Here is a 21,111-nt window from a genome sequence, read left to right as displayed (position 1 = left end):
TCCCAAACCAGAAGGGATACATACCTGCCTTCCCCTGAAGCCTCTGGAACAACCCCACCCCAACCCAGTGATGCAACTCCTAGAAAAGCAGCAGAGAAGTTACCAAAGAACCCTCACATCCAAGTCTTCTGACCTCTGGCTCATGTGTTCCCTTTAACCTGTTACCACATGCCCTGTGTGGGCGAGGACTTCTGCCCCTCCCCAATCCCAGCTATGTTGTAATCCCCAACCCTTTCACTTCTCAGTTCAGTCATTAAATGCTTCTGCGTGTGCCCTGCCCAATACTTAATAAGGTTTTTTCCTAAACAAAATGTGGCTTAAGACAAAAACAAAAAACAAGAGGGGATCAGGGAGGAATCTCAGTGTTCAGACCACATCTTGACCATCGATATCCTTGGCTAGAAACTGAGAAGACAATTTTATAATTATGTCAAGACCATTCTTTGAGTTTTTGATGTTTGTCTTTATTAATTGTATCTTGAATATGCACATAAGGTATTCTGAATCAGAGACAGGCTGCATGTTAATTACCTTATAGTAAACAGTGAGTATGCTGGCCTCCCAAGGGTATCACAGGGAGAGCCAGGTCAAATGTCTTGCCCAAGTGGCTGGATACTTCACAGGCGAGTGATGACAAAAAGTGAGTTTTCTGTTTCTAAAGGGAAAGAAGGCAACTGTCCTGCTCCCCTCCTGAAACTGTCTCCTTAGGACTATTATGAGTCTGAATTCTTGCTCTTTATGTGAATAAAACACCTCCAAGGGCCAAATAGCCCCACGTGTCAGTTTTTATTACCTAGAAATGCCCCCAAGGTCTGGGTTTCATACCAAAGGAGAGAGCACTGCTGCAGATTGACCTAGCACCCTGAGGCTTAACCAAGGGACTGAAACTATCATAACCATTTGGCTTTCTCAGGAATACAAGAGAAATCTGATTATCAGATCAGATCAATTAACCAGACAAGCAGATACAGATGTAATTCTTATGGTATGTGAAGTGTGTCAGGAAGCTTGGGCTTTTTACCAGAGGAATCCAGGGAAGCTTTATTTCCTTGAAAAGATAATGTCCTAATCATACAAAGGAGGACCTGGCAATTTCTGGTGTCCAAAAATCTAATTTTTTTCAACAAGTTTTTGAGTTTACACTTTGTCGTAGAAGTATAAAAGACAGACAGTGTCTTGTAAGTTGCAACAGTGCATATGGTCGATTGGCTCTAGACCAGTGGGACCTAATACTACAGCTTGCACGGTTTCAGAGCAGGCCCATTTAGGCAAGCTTCATGTTAAAAGCCAGAGAAGATTCTAACCAGATGTCTGGCCTTAGAACAAGCACATAAAAATTGCTGCTTCACTGTCACTGCAAACAGCAGTCCTGGGAACATAAACTATTTTTTTATTAAGATATCATTGATATACAATCACATGAGCAACACTGTGCTTACTAGCTTCCCCCCATTATCAAGTCCCCCCCACATACCCCATTACAGTCACTGTTCATCAGCATAGTAAGATGCTATAGAGTCACTACTTGTCTTCTCTGTCCTATACTTCCTTGGGGACATGTACTATTAATAAAGACTAATCTATCAAGACCCCTCTGCAGTTTACCAGATGTAAGGAACCTTAATTGAACTATTATTGGTGGTACAGAGAATTATAGAGGTATTTCATAGAATACCTCATTAATCTCCATAACCGTAAAGTACTGAAATGATTAGTATAACCCAGAAGTTAAGTGATTTGCTCAAAGTTATATCATGAATAAATGATAGAACTCAAATTCTAATTCCTATCTTTGATTACAATACCAGATTATCCTCTCCACAAAAGTTCTATGTAATTCCATGTAACCACTCACTAATATTAATATAATGTTAATTATTGTAATAGTTGCTGCATCTCTCATCCAACTTTTTGTTGTTGTTGTTTGATAAATTAGCCCATTTATTATTGTCCAGCACTGCTTCAAATAGTGGTGCTCTGGTCTTTCAGTTCCTTCAGCCTTCCGACCACAGACTTTACCCTGACAAAGAAGCAGTGTTGTCAGGCCAGGCACCGCCGGCTACTATTTTCACGCAGGAAGCACAGTTCCAGAGCCCCACAGCTTGTCTCTTCATCTTGATTTTGCAACAAAAGGAGCAAGTATACTTGCTGTGCTGGCTTATTTCAATTTTCTTCACCATTTGCCCATGGTAGACACCATAATGGGTCGCATACTTACTGATGATTTAGACCTCCCGGAGTGCATGCAGCCGTGTCGCTGCAAATTAGGTGCAAGCCAAGAGAGCTCTCATTCAACTTCTCGGGACATGAAGGTGTTAAAGAAAATCTGAAACCAGACCGATTTAAGAAATTGTATAAGAATGCACTGGAGCGCCCTTGTTGCTATACGGCACAAATTGAATTGTGGGAAACGGCTGCAACAAATGGGCTAATTATGTGATGACCTAAGATCACATCACTTTTTTAATATTCAGTCCCCACAACCTCCACCACATAGCGCTTGGCAACCACTGGCTGTTTTATTGTCTCCAAAGTTTAACCTTTGCCAGAATGTCAGAGTTGGAATCACACAGTAAGTAGCCTTTTTAATTGTCTTATCACTTGGTAATATGCATTTAAGGTTCCTCCATACTTTTTCAGGAATTAATAGCTCATTTCATTTTACTACTGAAAAATATGCTATTGTCTTGCTGTGCTACAGTTTATTCACCTACTGAAAACATCATGGTTGCTTCCAGGTTTGTCAATTATGAATAAAGCTTCTGTAAACATCTATGTGTAAGTTTTAAGGTGGGCATAAGTTTTCAACTCCTTTGGAAATTGAAAATACCAAGATATGCAATAGCTGGATCATATGATAAGAGTAAGTTTTCTTTTATAAAATACCACCAAACTGACTTCCAAAGTGACTGTATCTTTTGCATTCCCACCAGCAATGAATGAGAGTTCCTGTTGTTCTACACTCTCCTCAGGATTTGGTGCCGTCAGTATTCCAAATTTTGTTCTTTCTAATAAGAACACAGTGGTATCTCGTTGTTTTAATTTGTATTTTCCTGATAACTTACAATGTGAAGCATCTTTTTTATATGTTTGCTTGCCATCTGTATATCTATTTTTAAGGGTATATCTTTTTAATTGAAGTAGAGTTGAAATACAATATTATACTGATTTCAAATATACAGCACAGTGGTTCAGCAGTTACACATATTATTAAATCCTCACCCCAACTAGTGTAGTTACTATCTGTCAACATAGAATGATGTTATACAACCACTGACTATACTCTCCATGCTGTACTTCCTTCCCCATAAATACGATGATTGAGATTTTTGTGGCCCTTCATCCCCCTCACCTACTCTACCTACCCACCCAACAACCCCTCCCCCATAGTAACCACCAGTCACATCTCAGTGTCTGAGGGTCTACTCCTTTTTTATTCATTTTTTTTGTCTTGCTTTTTAGATTATACATATAAGTGAAATCATATGGTATTTGTCTTTTTGTATCTGGCTTATTTCTTTCACTTAGGATAATGCCCTCTAAGTCTATCCACTGCATGTTGTCCCAAATAGCAAGATTTCTTTCTTTTTTATGGCTGAATAATACTCTATTGTATATATGTACCATCTCTTCTTTATCCACTCATCCACTGATGGACAGTTTGGTTGCTTCCATATCTTGACTATCATAAATAATATGGTGACACACATAAGGGTGCATATATATTTTCAAATCAGGGGTTTTATTTTCTTTGGGTAAATTCCTAGAAGTGGAATAACTGGGTCTTATGGTATTTCTATATTTAATTTTTTGAGGAACCTCCATACTGCTTTTCACAGTGGCTGTACCAGTTTACATTCCCACCAACAGTGTAGGAGGGTTCCTATTTCTCCACATCCTCACCAACATTTGTTGTTTCTTGTCTTTTGGATAGTGGCCATTCTGACTCATGTGAGGTGATATCTCATTGTGGTTTTGATTTTCATTTTCTTGGTGATTAGCTATGTGGAGCATCTTTTCATGTGCCTGTTGGCCATCTCTATTTCTCCTTTGGAGAAAAGTCTGTTCAGGTCCTGCACCCATATTTAAATTCTTTGTTTGTTTGTTTGTTTTTCTTTTTTGGTGTTGAAGCATATGAGCTCTTTATATATTTTGACTGTTAACCCCTTATCAGATAAATCATTTACAAATATATTCTCCCATACTGTAGGATACCTTTTTGTTCTGCTGATGGTATCCTTTGCTGTACAGAGCTTTATAGTTTGATGTAGTCCCAGTTGTTCATTTTTTATCTTGTTTCCCTTGCCCAAGGAGCTGTATCCTGAAAAATATTGCTCATGCTTATGTTCAAAAGATTTTTGCCTACGTTTTCATCTAAGAGTGTTTGGTTTCACGTCTTATATTTGGGCCTTTGATCCATTTTGAGTTTACTTTTGTGTATGGAGTTAAACAGTAATCTGGTTTCATTCTTTTGCATGTACCTGTCCAGTTTTCCCTACACCAATTATTGAAGAGGTTGTCTCTTCCCCACTGTATATTCATGGCTCCTTTATTGTATATTAATTGACCATGTATGTGTGGGTTTATATCAAGACTCTCTATTCCATTCCACTGATCTATGGGTCTGTTCTTGTTCTGTATAATACTGTTTTGATTACTGTAGCTACATAGTATAGCTTGAAGTCAGGGAGCATAATACTTCAGCTTTGTTCTTCTTTCTCAAATTGTTTTGGCTATTCAGTCTTTTGTGGTTCCATATGAATTTTAGGATTATTTGCTCTAGTATTGCCATTATTATTTTGATAGGGATTGCACTGAATCTGTAAATTGCTTCCAGCAGGATAGCCATTTTGACAATATTAATTCTTCCTATACATGAACATAGGATAGATTTCATTTCTTTCTGCCTTCCTTAATTTCTCCTATCAGTGTCTTATACTTTTCAGAGTACAGGTTTTCCACCTCCTTGGTTAGATTTATTCCTAGGTATTCTTTTTATTTATTTATTTTATTAAGGTATTATTGATATACACTCTTATGAAGGTTTCACATGAAAAACAATGTGGTTACTACATTCAACCATATTATCGAGTCCCCCCACAAACCCCATTGCAGTCATTGTCCATCAGTGTAGTAAGATGCCACAGAGTCACTACTTGTCTTCTCTTTGTTATACTGTCTTCCCCATGATACCCCCCATACCATATGTACTAATCATAATACCCCTCAATCCCCTTCTCCCTCCCTCCCCACCCACCCTCCTTAACCCCTCCCCTTTGGTAACCACTAGTCCCTTCTTGGAGTCTGTGAATCTGCTGCTGTTTTGTTCCTTCAGTTTTGCTTTGTTGTTGTACTCCACAAATGAGGGAAATCATTTGGTACTTGTCTTTCTCTGCCTAGCTTATTTCACTGAGCATAATACCCTCTAGCTCCATCCATGTTGTTGCAAATGGTAGGACTTGTTTCTTTCTTATAGCTGAATAGTATTCCATTGTGTATATGTACCACATCTTCTTTATCCATTCATCTGCTGATGGACACTTAGGTTGCTTCCTTATCTTGGCTATTGTAAATAGTGCTGCAATAAACATAGGGGTGCATATGTGTCTTGCCAATTGGTTTCAGCCCTGGGCAAGTTCACTATGGATTCAATGTGACCAAAGAAACTGACAGCAGAACATTTTTTGGGGTGAAAGGGTTTATTGCCCGGCTTGTTCTCTGGTGGTAGGTCAAGCACTAGTGCCTCTGCCTCTGCTCAGATCACTGGACCGAGCTCTCTATATAGCACAATAATGGCTTATTGTCTAAAGGTGTGGAAGCAGTAGCCTAGCAACAGGCCAGTTACATCATCAGGTGGTTTAAGTTCAGTGAGGATCCTGGCCATAGGAACCCCAACTTCCCCACAATATGTCTTTTTGAATCTGAGAACTTGTATTCTTTGGAGTGAAATTCCCTGGTCAAATGGTATTTCCATTTTTAGTTTTTTGAGGAACCCCCATATTGCTTTCCACAATGGTTGAGCTATTTTACACTCCCACCAGCAGTGTAGGAGGGTTTCCCTTTGTCCACATCCTCACCAGCATTTGTTTTTGATGTAATTCTAAATGGAATTGTTTTCCTGATTTCTCTTTCTGCTAGTTCATTGTTAGTATATAGGAACACAATAAATTTCTGTCTATTGAGTTTGTATCCTAAAACTTTGTTGAAGCTAGTTATTAGTTCTAATAGTTTTTTGGTGGAGTCTTTAGGGTTTTCTAAATATAGCATCATGTCATCTGCAAATAGTGACTAGTTCTTCTTTGCCAATTTCAGTGCCTTTTATCTCTTGTCTGATTGCTGTGGCTAGGACTTCTGGTACTATATTTAGTAAACATGGTGAGAGTGGACATCTTTGTCTTGTTCCTGATTTTAGAGGAAAAGCTTTCAGCTTTTCACCATTGAGTATGATGTTGGCTGTGGGTTTGCCATCTACAGCCTTTATTATGTTGAGGTATGTACCCTCTATACCTATTTTATTGAGAGTTTTTATCATGAATGGATGTTGAATTTTGTTAAATGCATTTTCAGCATCTATTCAGATGATCATATGGCTTTTATCCTTCCTTCTGTTAATGTGGTACATCACATTGATTTATGAATATTGTACCATCCTTGCATCCCTGGACTAAATCCCACTTGGTCAGGATGGATGATCCTTTTGATACATTTTTTAATTCAGTTTAATATTTTGTTGGGGATTTTTGCTTCTATGCTCATCAGGGATATTGGTCTAAAATTTTCTTTTTTTTGTAGTGTCTTTATCTAGTTTTGGTGTTAAAGTAATGCTGGCTTCATAGATTGAATTTGGAAGTATTCCCTCCTCCTTTACTTTTTTTGAAATACTTTAAGAAGCATGCTTATTAGCTCTTCTTTAGCTGTTTGGTAGAATTCAGCTATGAAGCCATCTGGTCTTGGACTTTTGTTTGTTGGGTTTTTTGATTATCAATTCAATTTTCTTACTGGTAACTGGTCTGTTCAGATTTCCTGTTTCTTCCTGGGTCAGTTTGGGATAGTTGTACTTTTCCAGGAATTTTTCCATTTCTCCTAGGTTGTCCAACTTATTGGTGTAGAGTTTTTCATAGAATTCTCTAATAATTCTTCATAGTTCTGTGGTATCAGTTGTAATTTCTCCTTTTTAATGTCCTCTTTTTTTCTGGATAAATCTAAGGATTTCTCTATTAGGTTTATTTTCTTGAAGAACCAGCTCTTGGTTTCATTGATTTTTTTCTATAGTTTTATTTTTCTCTTATTTATTTCTACTATGTCCCTCCATCTGTGGAAACCAAACTCCTTTGGGTTTCATTTGTTCTTCTTTTTCTAGTTTCTTCAGTTGTGAGTTTAGACTGTTTATTTGGGATTGTTCTTGTTTCTTGAGATAGGCCTATATTCTATGTACTTCCCTTTTAGAACTGCTTTTGTGGTATCCCACAAATTTTAGATGATTGTATTTTGTTTTCATTTGTCTCCAGGTATTGCTTGATTTTTGTTTTGATTTGTTCAGTGATCCACTGATTATTAAGAAGCATGTTGTTTAGCCTCCATGTGTTTGTGGGGGTTTTTTGTTTTCTTTGTGTAATTGATTTCTAGTTTCATGCCATTGTGATCTGACAAGATGCTTCATACAATTTCAATATTTTTTAATTTATTGAGGCTCTTTTTGTATCCTTACATGTGATCTATTCTGGAGAACATTCCATGTGCACTTGAGAAAAATGTATATCCTGCTGCTTTGGGGTAGAATGTTCTGTATATATCTGTTAAGTCCATCTGACCTAATGTGTTGTTCAGTGCTGTATCTTTGGTGGGGTATCTCTTAAAGTCTTTGGCTCATTTCTTTTTATTAAGGTATTACTGATATATACTCTTATGAAGGTTCAACAATAACCTCCTCAAAGGCACTTTCTCTCTCTTCTTCTCTCTCTTCTTCTTCTGGTACTCCTATACTACGAATATTGTTCCATTTGGATTTGTCACACAGTTCTCTCAATATTCTTTCATTCCTAGATATCCTTTTTTCTCTCTGTTCCTCAGCTTCTTTGTATTCCTTTTCTCTAATTTCTATTTCATTTATTGTCTCCTCCACCATATCTAATCTGCTTTTAAAACCTTCCATTGTATTCTGTAATGATTGGATTTCTGACCAGAATTCATTCCTGAGTTCTTGAATACTTTTCTGTACCTCTATGAGCATGTTTATGATATTTACTTTGAAATCTCCTTCTGGAAGATTGACAAGGTCAGTTTCATTTTATCCTTTTTCAGGTGTTTGAGGGATTTTTGTTTGAACCAGTTTCCTTTGATGTTTCATATTTGTATGTGGCACCCTCTAGTACCCAGAAGCTCTACTCTCTGGAGCTTCTCAGCCCCTGGAGTGATGTCGGAGGTCACAGGGGAGTGATGCTGGTGCCTGGGGGGAGGGAAGAGCTTTTTCCTGCTTCCCAGCTGTTATGCCTGTCTCCACGGCCAGAACCAGTGGGCCAAACACATAGGTGTAAGCCTCTATGCTTTGTGTTTGAGGTTGCTATAGTCAGAGCTTCCCTTTGGCTGGCCTGATGCCAGGGTAGGGGCTGCCGGTTTGTGAGCCAAGTGCAGGCTGCCTGGGAGGAAGGCACAGCAGGCTTCATATCATGGTGGGGAGCCTTGGAGCGGCATATCCAGCCAGGCAGATGGAGTGCCTGTAGCTCCTCAAAGTTTCCAACCTGCTGGGCAGAGTGAGCCTGGACAATTTTGTCTACCTGTCCTTTCTCTTGAGCAGTAAGCTCCGTGTAATCCTTGCCCCTTTAGCAGCCCTCTCACTGTTAGAAAGTCTCTCAGACTGCCTGCCTTTCTTTTGTCCCAGAGCAGCGAGATGTGGATCCCTGTTTTCCACAAGTGGCTGGAATCTCAGTCTCTCCAGGTATTCTGCCTGTCTTAGCTTTCCAACCCCACTAATCACCAGAGCACCATGCAATGTAGGTTTGCGCTCCCAGAGAAGATCTCCAGGGTTCAGTGTTCAGCCATCCCAGACCTCCACTCCCTCCCTGCTCTGTTTCTCTTCCTCCCACCAGTGAGCTGGGGTGGGGGAAAGGCTTGGGTCCCACCAGATCACAGCTTTGGTACATTATCCTGTTCTGTGAGGACTGTTCTTTTCTCCAGGTGTATATAGTCTGGTGCAGCCTTCTTTCCTGTTGCTCTTTCAGGATTAGTTGTATTAATTATATTTTCATATTATATGTGGTTTTAGGAGAAGGCCTCTGTCTCACCTCTTTAATGCCATCTTTAATCCAATCTCATTGGATCATTTTTTAATCAGGTTCTTTTCTTATTATTGAGTTTTAATAGTCCTTTTTATATTTTTAACAGTCCTTTATCAACTGTGTCTTTTGCATGTATTTTCTCCCAGTCTATGCCTTTCTCATTCTCTTGACATTTTTGTCTTTCCTAGAACAGGAGTTTATAATTTTAATTAAGTCTAACATCAGTTTTTCCTTTCATGGATTGTGCCTTTGGTGTTGTATCTAAAATGTCACTGTATATCCAAGGTCATCTAGTTTTTCTATGTTTTGCATTTTACATTTAGGTCTGTGATCCATTTTCAGTTAATTTTTATGAAGAATGTAAGGTCTATGTCTAGATTTTTTTTTTCTTGTGGCTGTCCAATTGTTACAACACCATCTTGTTGAAAGACTGTCTTTTTTCTATTGCATTGCCTTGGCTCCTTTGTCAAAGATCAGTTGACTGTATTTGTGTGCATCTATTTTTTGGCTCTCTATTCTGTTCTACTGTTTTATTTGTCTGTTCTTTACTAACACCACACTATCTTGATTACTTAGCTTTATAGTAAGTCTTGAAGTCAGGTAATATCAGTCCTCCAACTTTGTTATCCTTCAATATTGTGTTGGCTACTCTGGATCTTTTGCCTCTACATATAAATTTTAGAATTAATGTGTTAATATCCAGAAAATAACTTGCTAGGATTTGGATTTGGATTGTGTCAAATCTACAGATAAAGTTGGTAAGAACTGACATTATGACAATATTGAGTCTTCCTATCCATGAACATGGAATCTCCCCATTTTTTTTTAGTTCTTCAATTTTATCAGAATTTTGTAGTTTTCTTCATATAGATCTTCTACATACTTTGTTACATTTATACCTAAGTATTTCATTTTTTGGATACTAATATATATGGCATTATGTAAATTTGAAATTTAATTTCAAATTCTACTTGTTTATTGCTGGTGTATAGGAAAGCTATAGTGAGAGTTTTTATCATGAATGAGCATTGAATTTTGTCAGGTGCTTTTTGTGCATCTACTGATATTATCATAAGATTTTTCTTTCTTAGCCTGTTGATGTGATGGTTTAGAACAACTGATTTTTGAATGTTGAACAAGACTTGAAAATCTGGGACAAATTCCACTTGGTGGTGGTATATATAATTCTTTTTATGCCTTTGTTGGATTTGATTTGCTAACAGTTTCTTGAGGATTTTTGCATCTATGTTTATGAGAAATATTGGTCTGTAATTTTCTTTCCTTGTAATGTTTTTGTCTGGTTTGATATAAGGTAGTGTTGGCCTCATGGGTGAGTTAAAAAGTATGCCGTTTGCTTTTCTTCTCTGAAAAAAAAATCATAAAGAATTGGTGTACTTTATTCCATAAATGTTTGGTAGAACTTATCAGTGTACTCATCCAGGCCTGGTGCTGTTTTGGAGAGCTATTATTTATTCAATTTATTTAATAGATACAGCCCTAGTCTTTTCATCTATTTCTTCTTGTGTGAGTTTTGTCAGATTGTGCTTTAAGGAATCTAGATTATCAAAGTTGTTCATAATATTCCTTGCTTATCCTTTTAATGTCCATGGGATCTATTGTGATGTCCCCTCTTTCATTTCTGATATTGGTAGTTCTGTCCTCTCTTTTTGTCTTAGCCTGGCTAGAGGCTTATTAATTTTATTCATCTTTTCAAAGAAACAGATTTTGGTTTTATTGATTTTCTCTATTAATATCCCTTTTCAATTTCATTGATTTCTGCTCTAATTCTTATTATTTATTTTCTTCTTCTTACTTTGGATTTAATTTTCTCTTTTACTAATTTCCAAAGGTGGAAACTTAGATGGATTGTAGAAATTTTTTATTTCCTAATGTACACTTTCAATTCTATGAATTTCCCTTTCAGCACTGTTTTCACTATATCCCACATATTTTGATAAGGTGTTTTCATATCCATTTAGTTGAAAGTACTTTTTAATTTTTCTTGAGATACCTTCTTTGACCAATGTGTTATTTAAAACTGTTGCTTAATCTCCATGTACATGGGGATATTCCAGTTAGTTTTCTGCTTTGATTTCAAGTTACTCCATTGTGTTCTAAGAGAAGATATTGTATGATTTATACTCTTTTAAGTCTGTTAAGGTCTGTTTTATGTCCAGAATGTGGCCTATCTTGGTGAATGTTCCACGTGAGCTTCAGAAAAATATGTATTTTGCTATTGTTGGATGAAATGGTCTGTAGATGTCAATTATATCCAGTTGATTTGTGGTTTTATTGAGTTCAACTATGTCCTTACTGATTTTTGCCTGCTGGTCTGTCCATTCTGATAGAGGAGTGTTAAAGTCTCCAATTATGATAGTGGATTCATCTATTTCTCTTTGCAATTATATTAGTTTTGGCCTTACATTAGATTTTGATACTACACTACTTTTTTTTTTAGCAAAGGTATTTTGTACTCTTTAAAAAAAATGTTATGAAGTCTTTAATGCAAAATGCCTAACACTTAAAATTACCAAAACTTCACTTAAGTTAAAAACTCATTTAATAAAGATGATAAACTCCAATAATTGTACTCAATTTCTGCCACAGAATGCCAAACCTATGTAATACAACACAGTACTGCATCATTAACTGTTCCTCCATTCTTCTTCTCAGTCCTAAAGGGCAGAGGAGGGGTACTTAAGCATGAAACAAAATACAATTGAAATAAACTGTGCAGAGTTATTCTTAACAGTTACAAATGCATTCTGACTAAGCTATCCAAATAAGTTGCTAGGGGATAACTGTAGGTATTGCTCCAGAGCTGATAAGAGGTTTTGTTTTTAGAGCTTAATAAAGGTCCTGTTCTAGGTGAGAAGTCATAGGTTAAGGATGTGTGTTCTGTAGTGATTACATATCCACACTTAGAACTAGTAAACACTAGAAACATACATCAGAGTATCCTCAAAAGCTGGTGCAGTTTTTTAAAAATTGAAGTAACATGATTTTCAGAGTCCACAGGAATCTTGCCTCAAGAGTTTGAATAGCTGCCAATAATGCACCCATTGTGTGGGGGATAAGGCATCTCTGGGACCCTTTGCCAAAACTGGATTCTCTGGTTTTTAGTATAACTATTGCATCTTTCATTGCATGGCAGATAACATTCTTCATCTGTAATTTATCTTCATGATTGGTATGAGTCTGTGATAGAGAACAGAATTCCTGAGTAAGCCAGAACCATTGTTTAACATGCTCTAGAGAGACAAAAGCTTCAGCCAATTTGATACAGCTATATAAATTAGGAACCTGACATGGAATTCCTCCTGTGATAAATACCATATCTCTGAGAAACTATTTCACAGCCCAGCCTTCAGCTTCATACACTTGATGAAGATGCTTTCTTGGTGATCAGTCTAAATACTAGCTCTGATTACTAATAGGATCATGGTTCCTCAGTTTTATTGAACTTGCTCTTCTGATACCTTTTTAAGGAATTCTCATATTTACACACCCAGTGCAAATTGAAGAAGCAGGATTACACACATCACACATTTCTTGAACATATTATCAAATGCCAGAAGGCCCCTGGCTTCTCTTTTCCTTCAATAAATTGCCTCATTGTGAGTTTATGAGAATATCCATCTTGGAAAGTTTAAGTACTTGGTCACACTGTCCTTGGGAATTCCCACATAGACCATGACATTAGCTGCATCAGAAATATCCCAGTAAATATATTGCTCCCCACTTTCAATCTTTTTCAGTAATTAGCCCACAAGCATTATATATCTCAGGATTCTGATCCTGCCAAACAAAGTATTTTGGAAACCTAAAGAGAAAATCACTTTGCTATCTGACCTTGTGTACTCAAGCAATGGAATGTTGGCCATCAGATTATCAAACCTGGAAGGCATCATATCTCTAAGATTTCTGCCTGGTAGTCAGTCCTTAAATTTCAACATCACTAATTCTTTTTCATTTTTTCAAGAGGTTTAGCATAAATTCAAATCCATTGCAAAAGTCTCCTACTGTGGTTTCTGTGATGATTTGACTGGTTTTTGCTATAGACTGAATGTTTGCGTCCCTCCAAAATTCATGTGTTGAATTTAATCCCCCATGTGATGGATTTTCAGGTAGAGCTTTTGGGAGATAATTAGATCATGAAGGCAGAATACCCGTGAATGGAATTAGTGCCCTTATAGAAGGGACGTCAGATAGCTTCCCTGTCCAGTGAGGACACAGCAAGGAGATAGCTTTCTATGAACCAAACATGGACTCTCACCTGACACCAAATCTTCTGGCACCTCATTCTTGGACTTTTCAGCCACTAGAACTACAAGAAAAATGTATTTGTTTTTTAAGCTAGCCAGTCTATGGTATTTTGTTATAGCAACCCAAACAGACTAAGACAGTCCTACAATTAACTAGTTCAACTTCCTAGTCACCAAACTCTGGAGAAGGACTCAGGTTTCCAAAATGCAATGGTTAATTTATGGTACAACCCAGACACCATCACTGGCTGCCCTTGGTTCCAGTACTCCTTGAACACATTCCAGATGCTCCTGTTTGGGGAATCTTGCAAGCGCAGCAAGCAATTACCACACAGCCTGTAGTGAGGGGGTCAGAATTCTGGCCGTGTCATCAATCCTTGAGGTTCTGATAAAAATTACAGGAAGTCTTATTTTCTATCAGAGAGGCATATATATCATCAAAGATTTTTTTGCATATTCTTGAATCCATTTTCTGTCTTTTTTTTCCTTGTTGACATTACCTCTGGTTAAGTCTTCTGGCTAGTTTAAAGAGGTGCTAGTTGGACAGGTCACCTCCCTGTGACTGGCTGGCATGGAGGCTGCACCCCAACCCCAGCTGCAGGTTTCAGTACAGAGAGATTCTGCCGGAACACAGCACCAGGAGTGGGGTATTCTCCGACTAAGGAAGTCTGTTTTATGTCTTCATTTGAGGCTGGCTTTGAAAAGTGCTTAAATCACCTATTTGAATAAGGATAATATCTTTATTCCACAGGGTGCTCTTACAAAATGAACAGTCACCCACGTCATAGAGAGCTTTTCTAAGAATGATCTGTATACACATCATATCCCTGGTTTGTTTACCTGACATTTCATACATCCCAGCCAACCAGAAGTCTTATAGGTAGCACCCTCTTGGCAATTTTTCATCTTCATCTGGTTGTGATCCACACACACACTCCAAAGTTACACTGGTGACACATCCAGTGCAAAATGAAGGAGGATAACACACATCCCACATTTCTGGAACACCTCTGAAAGCTCACTCCTAGCAACCCTTTAAGACATGCCCTTCTGTGCGGCTCCACAGTTGACATACCTTTCTTTTCAGAACCCACTGTTTGATACATTAGACTCCAGTGTTGTCCAGGATGTACTTTCTGTATCCAAATCAGTCCACACTATGTTTTTGGTTAAAGGCAACCATAAGCTAATTGCTTCATTGTTATTGTAAACATTTTGACAAAGAGGCAACAGAGCAAAAAACACCAAACTCTAATAACCTAATAAAAAAGGGTCCTTATGGTTTATGTGAGGATATTTGTTTTCACACAACTCTCTTGTCTCTTTCATCACTCACCCCAGGGACACAGTGACTAGGATGACTACACTGACATGATTTCAGGTTTAGTAGTTAGGAATGCTGAAGCAAACAAGAAACATAAAATCTGACTAAATGAGAAGTGTAGAGACAGGTTGTTGTTGATGTTGGCCAAACACCAACTGAGTCGTCAGGAGCCTAGACTTCCTATTTGTTTGCTCCAGCATCAACTGTTCAGTTTTTGTCTTTGTACTTTCAACTTATGGTCTCAAGATGCCCACTGAAATTTCAAGTAAGGAGGAAAACAGAAAGACTACTTTCAGCCCCTATTACGCCTCTTATCAGAGAAGCAAAAGCTTTCCCAGAGGTCTAATAGATATTGTTACATATTTGGCCAAGACTGGGTCATTTGGCCACTACTAGTTTCAGGAAAACCTGGAAATCAAGTGTATGGAAAAGAACAGGATTAGCTTAGGGCAACTATGAGTCATCCTCTGGAGCTAAGCAGACTGCTGCCTGTATTAGTCGGCTACTGCTGTGGTAATGCCCCAGGCAACCCCCAAAATCTTAGTGATCTATAAGAACAAGCATTTGTTCCTCACTTATAGGCATGCAGGTCCTCTGTGACTCTGCCACATTTGGCTGGGATCAACTGGGTTTGGATCCAGTTGGATCCAGTCGGCTGTGTGCTTTTAGGTCTGCCCCGCGTAGCTTCTTATTCTCACATTATTAACCACCCACAGCATATTCTTCTCATGATAAATGGCAGGGGCACAAGAAGCCAGATAAAAATCATACAAATGCATTTAGAGTCCTTGCTCATGTTATGTACGGCAGCAATCCATTTGCCAAACAAATTGCCTGGCCCAATCCAACACAAACCCGGCAGATACATATACTCTGCCTGCTCCAGTGGCAAGTGCTACAAAGTCACATGCCAAAAGGTAAAGCATAATTCTGTTACAGAGAGAGAACAAAGAATTGGGAACAAAAATCAAATCCGTCCCATCTTTCCAGACAAAGTGGGGCCCTGAGAGCCACAGGGAAAGGAAGAGCTGTTGGGGAGCCGCTAGGAGCGCCTTGCACTCTGATGTATTTGCTCATCAAAAGATACTAGCTATAAACTTAATCACATAAAGGCCTGGAGAATATTTTATGTTAAAAAGGTGTCCTCGCTCTTGACAAATTTGGGATCATAAGTCTGGTATTTTTTAAGTCTTGCAGAAATAAACTAAGGAAAAATACTCAAGTATAAAACAAGTGTGGTTTCTTTTTCTTTAAATCTGAGACTGGATTTCATTTATTCTGTTATGGGTGTCTGACATTTACATAATACTTTGCAATTGCTAGTGGTCCCCAGTACACTCTAGGATAATTATGACCATTGTTATTAAAATTTCTCAGCGTTGGGGACGGAGGCGCCCTGGACGCGGGCTTGGCCTCCAATGGCAGAGGAGCGGGAGGTCGGCTGCAGTACCAGCTGGTCCGCTTGTCCCCCGCCACTCCAGCTGCCGAGCACGCCTGACCGGTTACTGCGGCGCAGGTGGCGCTGCTGAGCAGCGCTCCCCCAGCGGCGGAGCTGCCACCGCCCCTCCCCCGCCAGCCGCACCCACGCCGCAGGACCCCCACTTCGCGCTGCCTCAACAGCTGCTTCACGCGCAGGCGTACCGCTGACTCCGCAGCAGCCCGCTCCGCCCAGCAGCCTGCTCCGCCCAACAGCCACGTGTGCCTTCCATCTCCAGAGCAAAATTTTTGGAGCATATAATAACAGAGTCATTATCAGAGGTGGAGCATTCACAGGTAGGTCTTGGAGTGAAACCTGTACTGGGGGAAGTCAGGCTCACTCCTCAGCACACGAAGCACCTAATTCTCCAGTTTCCATCTAGATGAAGAACAACCAGCCGCCCTCTACCATCCCACAAGTTGAAATAATACGTGAAAACCTCTTAAAAGACAGGGAAGATCAAATTCGGGAGGGGTATGAGCAAATCGTCTCTATCGATCTAGCAGAACAATATCAATCTTTTGTGAAATTCACACATGATCAGATTAAGCAACGATATGCGACAAGGCCAACGAGCTACATGTCCAGAAGGTTTTTTTTGCATATCTGGGTACCAGGTTTGAACTCAAGGGATGCCTGCTGTAAACTTATTGCAACTGTTTTGATACCACATTTCAGCCCCAACTTGTTACCCTGAGAACACTTGAACCTTTCTGCAGGTGCAATTTATACACCTGGAAAGCACTTAAAACTTTCTGGCTGCCACAAGCATCTCTTTTCTGCTCATCCAATAAACTTTGTTTCCCTCATTATTGTTTCTGGAAAGGAAAGTTCTGTTTAAGTGGTTTTAGTTTGAATATAGAATAGTTTTTTTAAATAGGGCTTATTTTGCAAAATACTGAGTTTCAATTAAAATGGGAAAAAAAAGTACAGGTAACCTCACTAATAAATATAGTTGCAAAACTCCCAAATAAAGCATTAGCAAATTGCACTCATCAGTGTACAAAATATAACACTACATCTTAATCAGTGGTGGATCTAGGAATGCAAGGATTTCCCAACATTGGAAAGTCTATTTATAGAAGTCACTGGCATATAAATACCATATAAGTCCTTGGTAGTAAAGAAGATTCCCTAGGACAAATAAATTAGATAAGAGAAAGTGATTCCCAAGAATGTAATCCTCAATATTTAAAACTTTTGCAAAGGAGACCCCCAAAGGAATACCCAATGAAATGGGGCTGGAGTGCGGAAGAGGAAAAATCGTTGTAAGATATTCAAGAGAAGAAAGTGTTTCAAGTTGACCAGTGCTGAGAGGTCAAGTAAGATGAAGACTGAAAACTATTAATTCAGCACAATGGTATGTACTGGGTCCATGATAAACAATCTGAGTAGTCATGAGAGAGAAGCCTGATTGGAATGGGTGAAGAGAAAATGTGAAATGGGGAAATGGAGCCAAGACCACAGAAAACTCATTTAAGACATTAAGCTCAGAAGGGAACAGATAAATGGGGTGGTAGCTTGGCTCTTTAGTGGAGTATGGTAAAAGAAAGGCTTTGTGTGTATTTTGTTTTGTATTTGTTGTTTAAGGATGATAGGTATGGAGCATATGTTGTATCAAAGGAAATAATGAGTACAAATTTGATTTTGTAGGAGAGAAAGGCAATTACAGAAGCAATGTCTTCTCCCTCAGCAACAAGCCCTTGCCAAACTCCCACTCAGGTGAAACTTAACTGTCTGCTGCGCTCCTGAACTCCAGCAGCTGAACATAAAGAGGAAAAATACACAGCTGGTCCTGCTTAAAATCCATGACCATAAATCTCAAAAGAGCACTTAACACTAACCAACAAGCCTACCATACTACCTAGTGTGATGGCTTCTCCTCTCTCCAAAGTAACTACATCACACGTTCTCCTCTCACCAAAAACTTACTCATGTCCGTCACCCCCTTCACTCTGTTGTTCACCTTGCCTCATACATCATGAGGAAAGCCAGACATCCTCTCATCTTCCCACCCCCAAATCTACCTGCTGTACTGCACTTGCCTTCCTTCTGTCTCTCCATGCAGTCTGGACCCTGCTTCATTATAATAGAAAACTAGCTGAAGTATAACTGGACATGTTAACCCAGAAAACTTCAGTGTTTCTCAGAAGAAATAATGAATGTGAATGAAACTGAAAAATTGCTAAAACTATACACAATAAAAAATTGACTAAAATTAATGGAAGAATCCAATCTCCTTGAAACAATTAAAGTTACAAATCTGACCTGAAGAAATTAGACTTGGTAGTAATAATGCACCCAAGTAAAGGTCAAATACTGTGTGCCATCATCAATAAAACTTTCATTATAAAATTTACACAGAGAAGCTGTCCCCAAAGAAAATAACTTCAGTAAAATAAAAATGAAAATGCAAAGTACATTGAAACTATGAAAATCAATTGTTAAAAAAAAAAACAAAATTCAACTGAGTGAACTTGAAAGATCTAACTGGCTTTATTTAATGATTCATGAATGGGCAGCATTGCATCTAGCAAGTAGAAAAGAGATCCAAGGAGCTGTACCAAATGGAAGGCTGCTATAGGCAAAAAGGGGCAGAAAAAGCAAGGTTCTAACAAAGAGTCAATTGTTTCAGGCACAGTCATCTTCCTTTGGAGGAAGAAAGGGGCTGCCTATCACACAGATCACGTCACTAATACTCATCAGGTAATTCCAGATAGACTGATTAAACTACAATTAGGTTAATTAGGCTAATACTAAGTCTTGATTTGTTAATGTGGGTCTTAACACAAGTGACTCCAGTTGGGGCCTGTTGTCTCTTTTTTTCTTAAACAAAATTGAGGCCATGAATAGTCATTAAACTTGCTGATATTTAGAAACAAATTCAAAACAATCATACAAAAATATTGAGGGAAACTTTGTCCAACGGAGAGGTTAAAGTGTCTTATACAAATCTGGTATATTTCCTTCCAGACCTTTTCCTGTGTATTCAGACAGAACAGTGGAGTCCACTCCCCATTGCTCAAGTGTAGGGTTCTTTGTCAACCCCATTCCTCTCATACCACCACCACACAAATAGATTCCTTTTGCCCTAAGGATACTGCAAGGATAGTCATGTAGGCAGCCATGCAGAAGAAGAAAGCAATGACTGGTGGCATGGTCTGGGCACTGTCTTGCTGGATAATGAGCTGGTGAGGATGGTATAGAGGACAGCTCTCCCAGAGTACAGACTGAATGATCAGCAGAGGTCCTGGGTACAGGCCATGTGAAGTTCTCTTTCATGGGAAGACTGGGCAGTTGACTGGCAAGGTCTCTGATCCCATGTAACCCTTGGCGCCCACAGCAGTCCTTCTTCAGACCCACTGCCCTTACACCTTCTGTAAAGGGGCTCTCTCTTGCACCACAGTTTCCATTTAGGGGCTTCTGATGTTCTACCTTTCTTTCCTACCCCCTTGCTTCTTCCTCTGCTCTCCTTTTTTCCTAGACTTATTAACCTAATAATAACCTTTAATGCTCATTAGCAAGAACCTCAACGTCTCATTAAAAACTGATTTCAAGTCATTTCCCATTCTGCATATAAAGAGCTTGGCAGTAGTCATTCCATCCTAAAGATAAGTAAAAAGCTAAACACACTGTAAAATCAACAATTCTTGGATCCATAAGAGAAGGGAGGACATGGCAAATCTCTGCCCCTAAGGTTGGAGAGACCAACAGGCAAGTCCTGGGAGCCATTGACTTACCAGGGCAGAAACTCACTTAGCAGACACCACCTCAGGAACCAGTGCCCGGGCAGGAAAATTTGACCTACAACTGACAAGACGTTAGAGGCTCAATGTGAACAACAATGAGAGTTAAAAACTCAAGGGGACCCAGTGTGGATAAACTGAGAGTTCCTGTGGCCAGGATTCTCACCTGACCATGGTTGACTACCTCACTGCACACCTGTGGGCAATACATGGCTGTTGACTCTATATAAAGAGCTCTACCCAGTGCTCTGGGTGCAACACGGTGGCAGGGCTGCAGGGCTGCAGGGCTGCAGGGCTGCAGGGCTGCAGGGCTGCAGGGCTGCAGGGCTGCAGGGCTGCAAGGCTGCAAGGCTGCAGGAGAGCAGAGCAGAGGCTGGAGTGGTGGCAGCACTGAGGACAGAGGCCCAGAGGATGGCTGTGTGGGACGACTGTGCAGAGGCATAGACCGGCTAGCTGCCTGCAGACTCACTCTGAGTGAATGGGATTCTAGTGACTGACCTGCCACCTGGAAATAAAGTTGGGTATAACCCTTTCACCCTAAGAATGTTTTGCTGTCTATGTCTTTGGTCACACTGAATCCATAGCGAACTTGACTGGGGCTGAAACCCATTGGCAAGACACCCAGTCATAGGGGGCTCCCACAGTTTTGTGAGATTTACCTCCAGGCTCTTGAGCAGGTCCTGCTTCTGGCCAGAGGAGGGGGAAAAGCTCCCATTTTGAAATCCACAAAGGACAGCTCTGCCCACAGGAGAAACTGGTTAACCAGAGCCTAACTCACCTGGAGAAGGGAAACCACCATTCCGGAAGGTCAGCTCTAGCCCTCCATATGGGGGAAGGGAAATGCCCAATGCCAGCCCATCCTAGCCATCCTGTCCCCACTAAAGGGGGAGAAAAACACAGAGAAACACTTGTGAAGTTCATAGTGCAGAACAAGACTCACCAAATAAAATACTGAGACCTAATCATAGGACTATAGAATGCTTTTCCCCTGCCCCCAACATACCTCACCACCACATTACTAAAG

The 21,111-nt window shown here is 39.5% G+C and overlaps 1 long non-coding RNA gene and 1 pseudogene across 1 annotated transcript; one reads left to right on the top strand and one right to left on the bottom strand.

Moving 5' to 3' along the window:
* The first annotated feature begins 2,112 nt into the window (after positions 1-2,112).
* LOC140845030 (uncharacterized) lies at positions 2,113-18,833 on the top strand. The gene is made up of 4 exons (XR_012123646.1): positions 2,113-2,572; positions 16,242-16,637; positions 17,550-17,701; positions 17,995-18,833. It is a non-coding gene; the product is annotated as an uncharacterized lncRNA (long non-coding RNA).
* LOC108402143 (lysine-specific demethylase 3A-like) lies at positions 12,237-15,643 on the bottom strand (annotated as a pseudogene).
* Positions 18,834-21,111: the final 2,278 nt, after the last annotated feature.

Source organism: Manis javanica, chromosome 12 (genome assembly GCF_040802235.1).
Source record: "Manis javanica isolate MJ-LG chromosome 12, MJ_LKY, whole genome shotgun sequence".
Taxonomy (NCBI): Eukaryota; Metazoa; Chordata; class Mammalia; order Pholidota; family Manidae; genus Manis; species Manis javanica.
The sequence above is the reverse complement of the archived record's forward strand: the minus strand, read 5'-3'. Positions and strand labels throughout refer to the sequence as shown.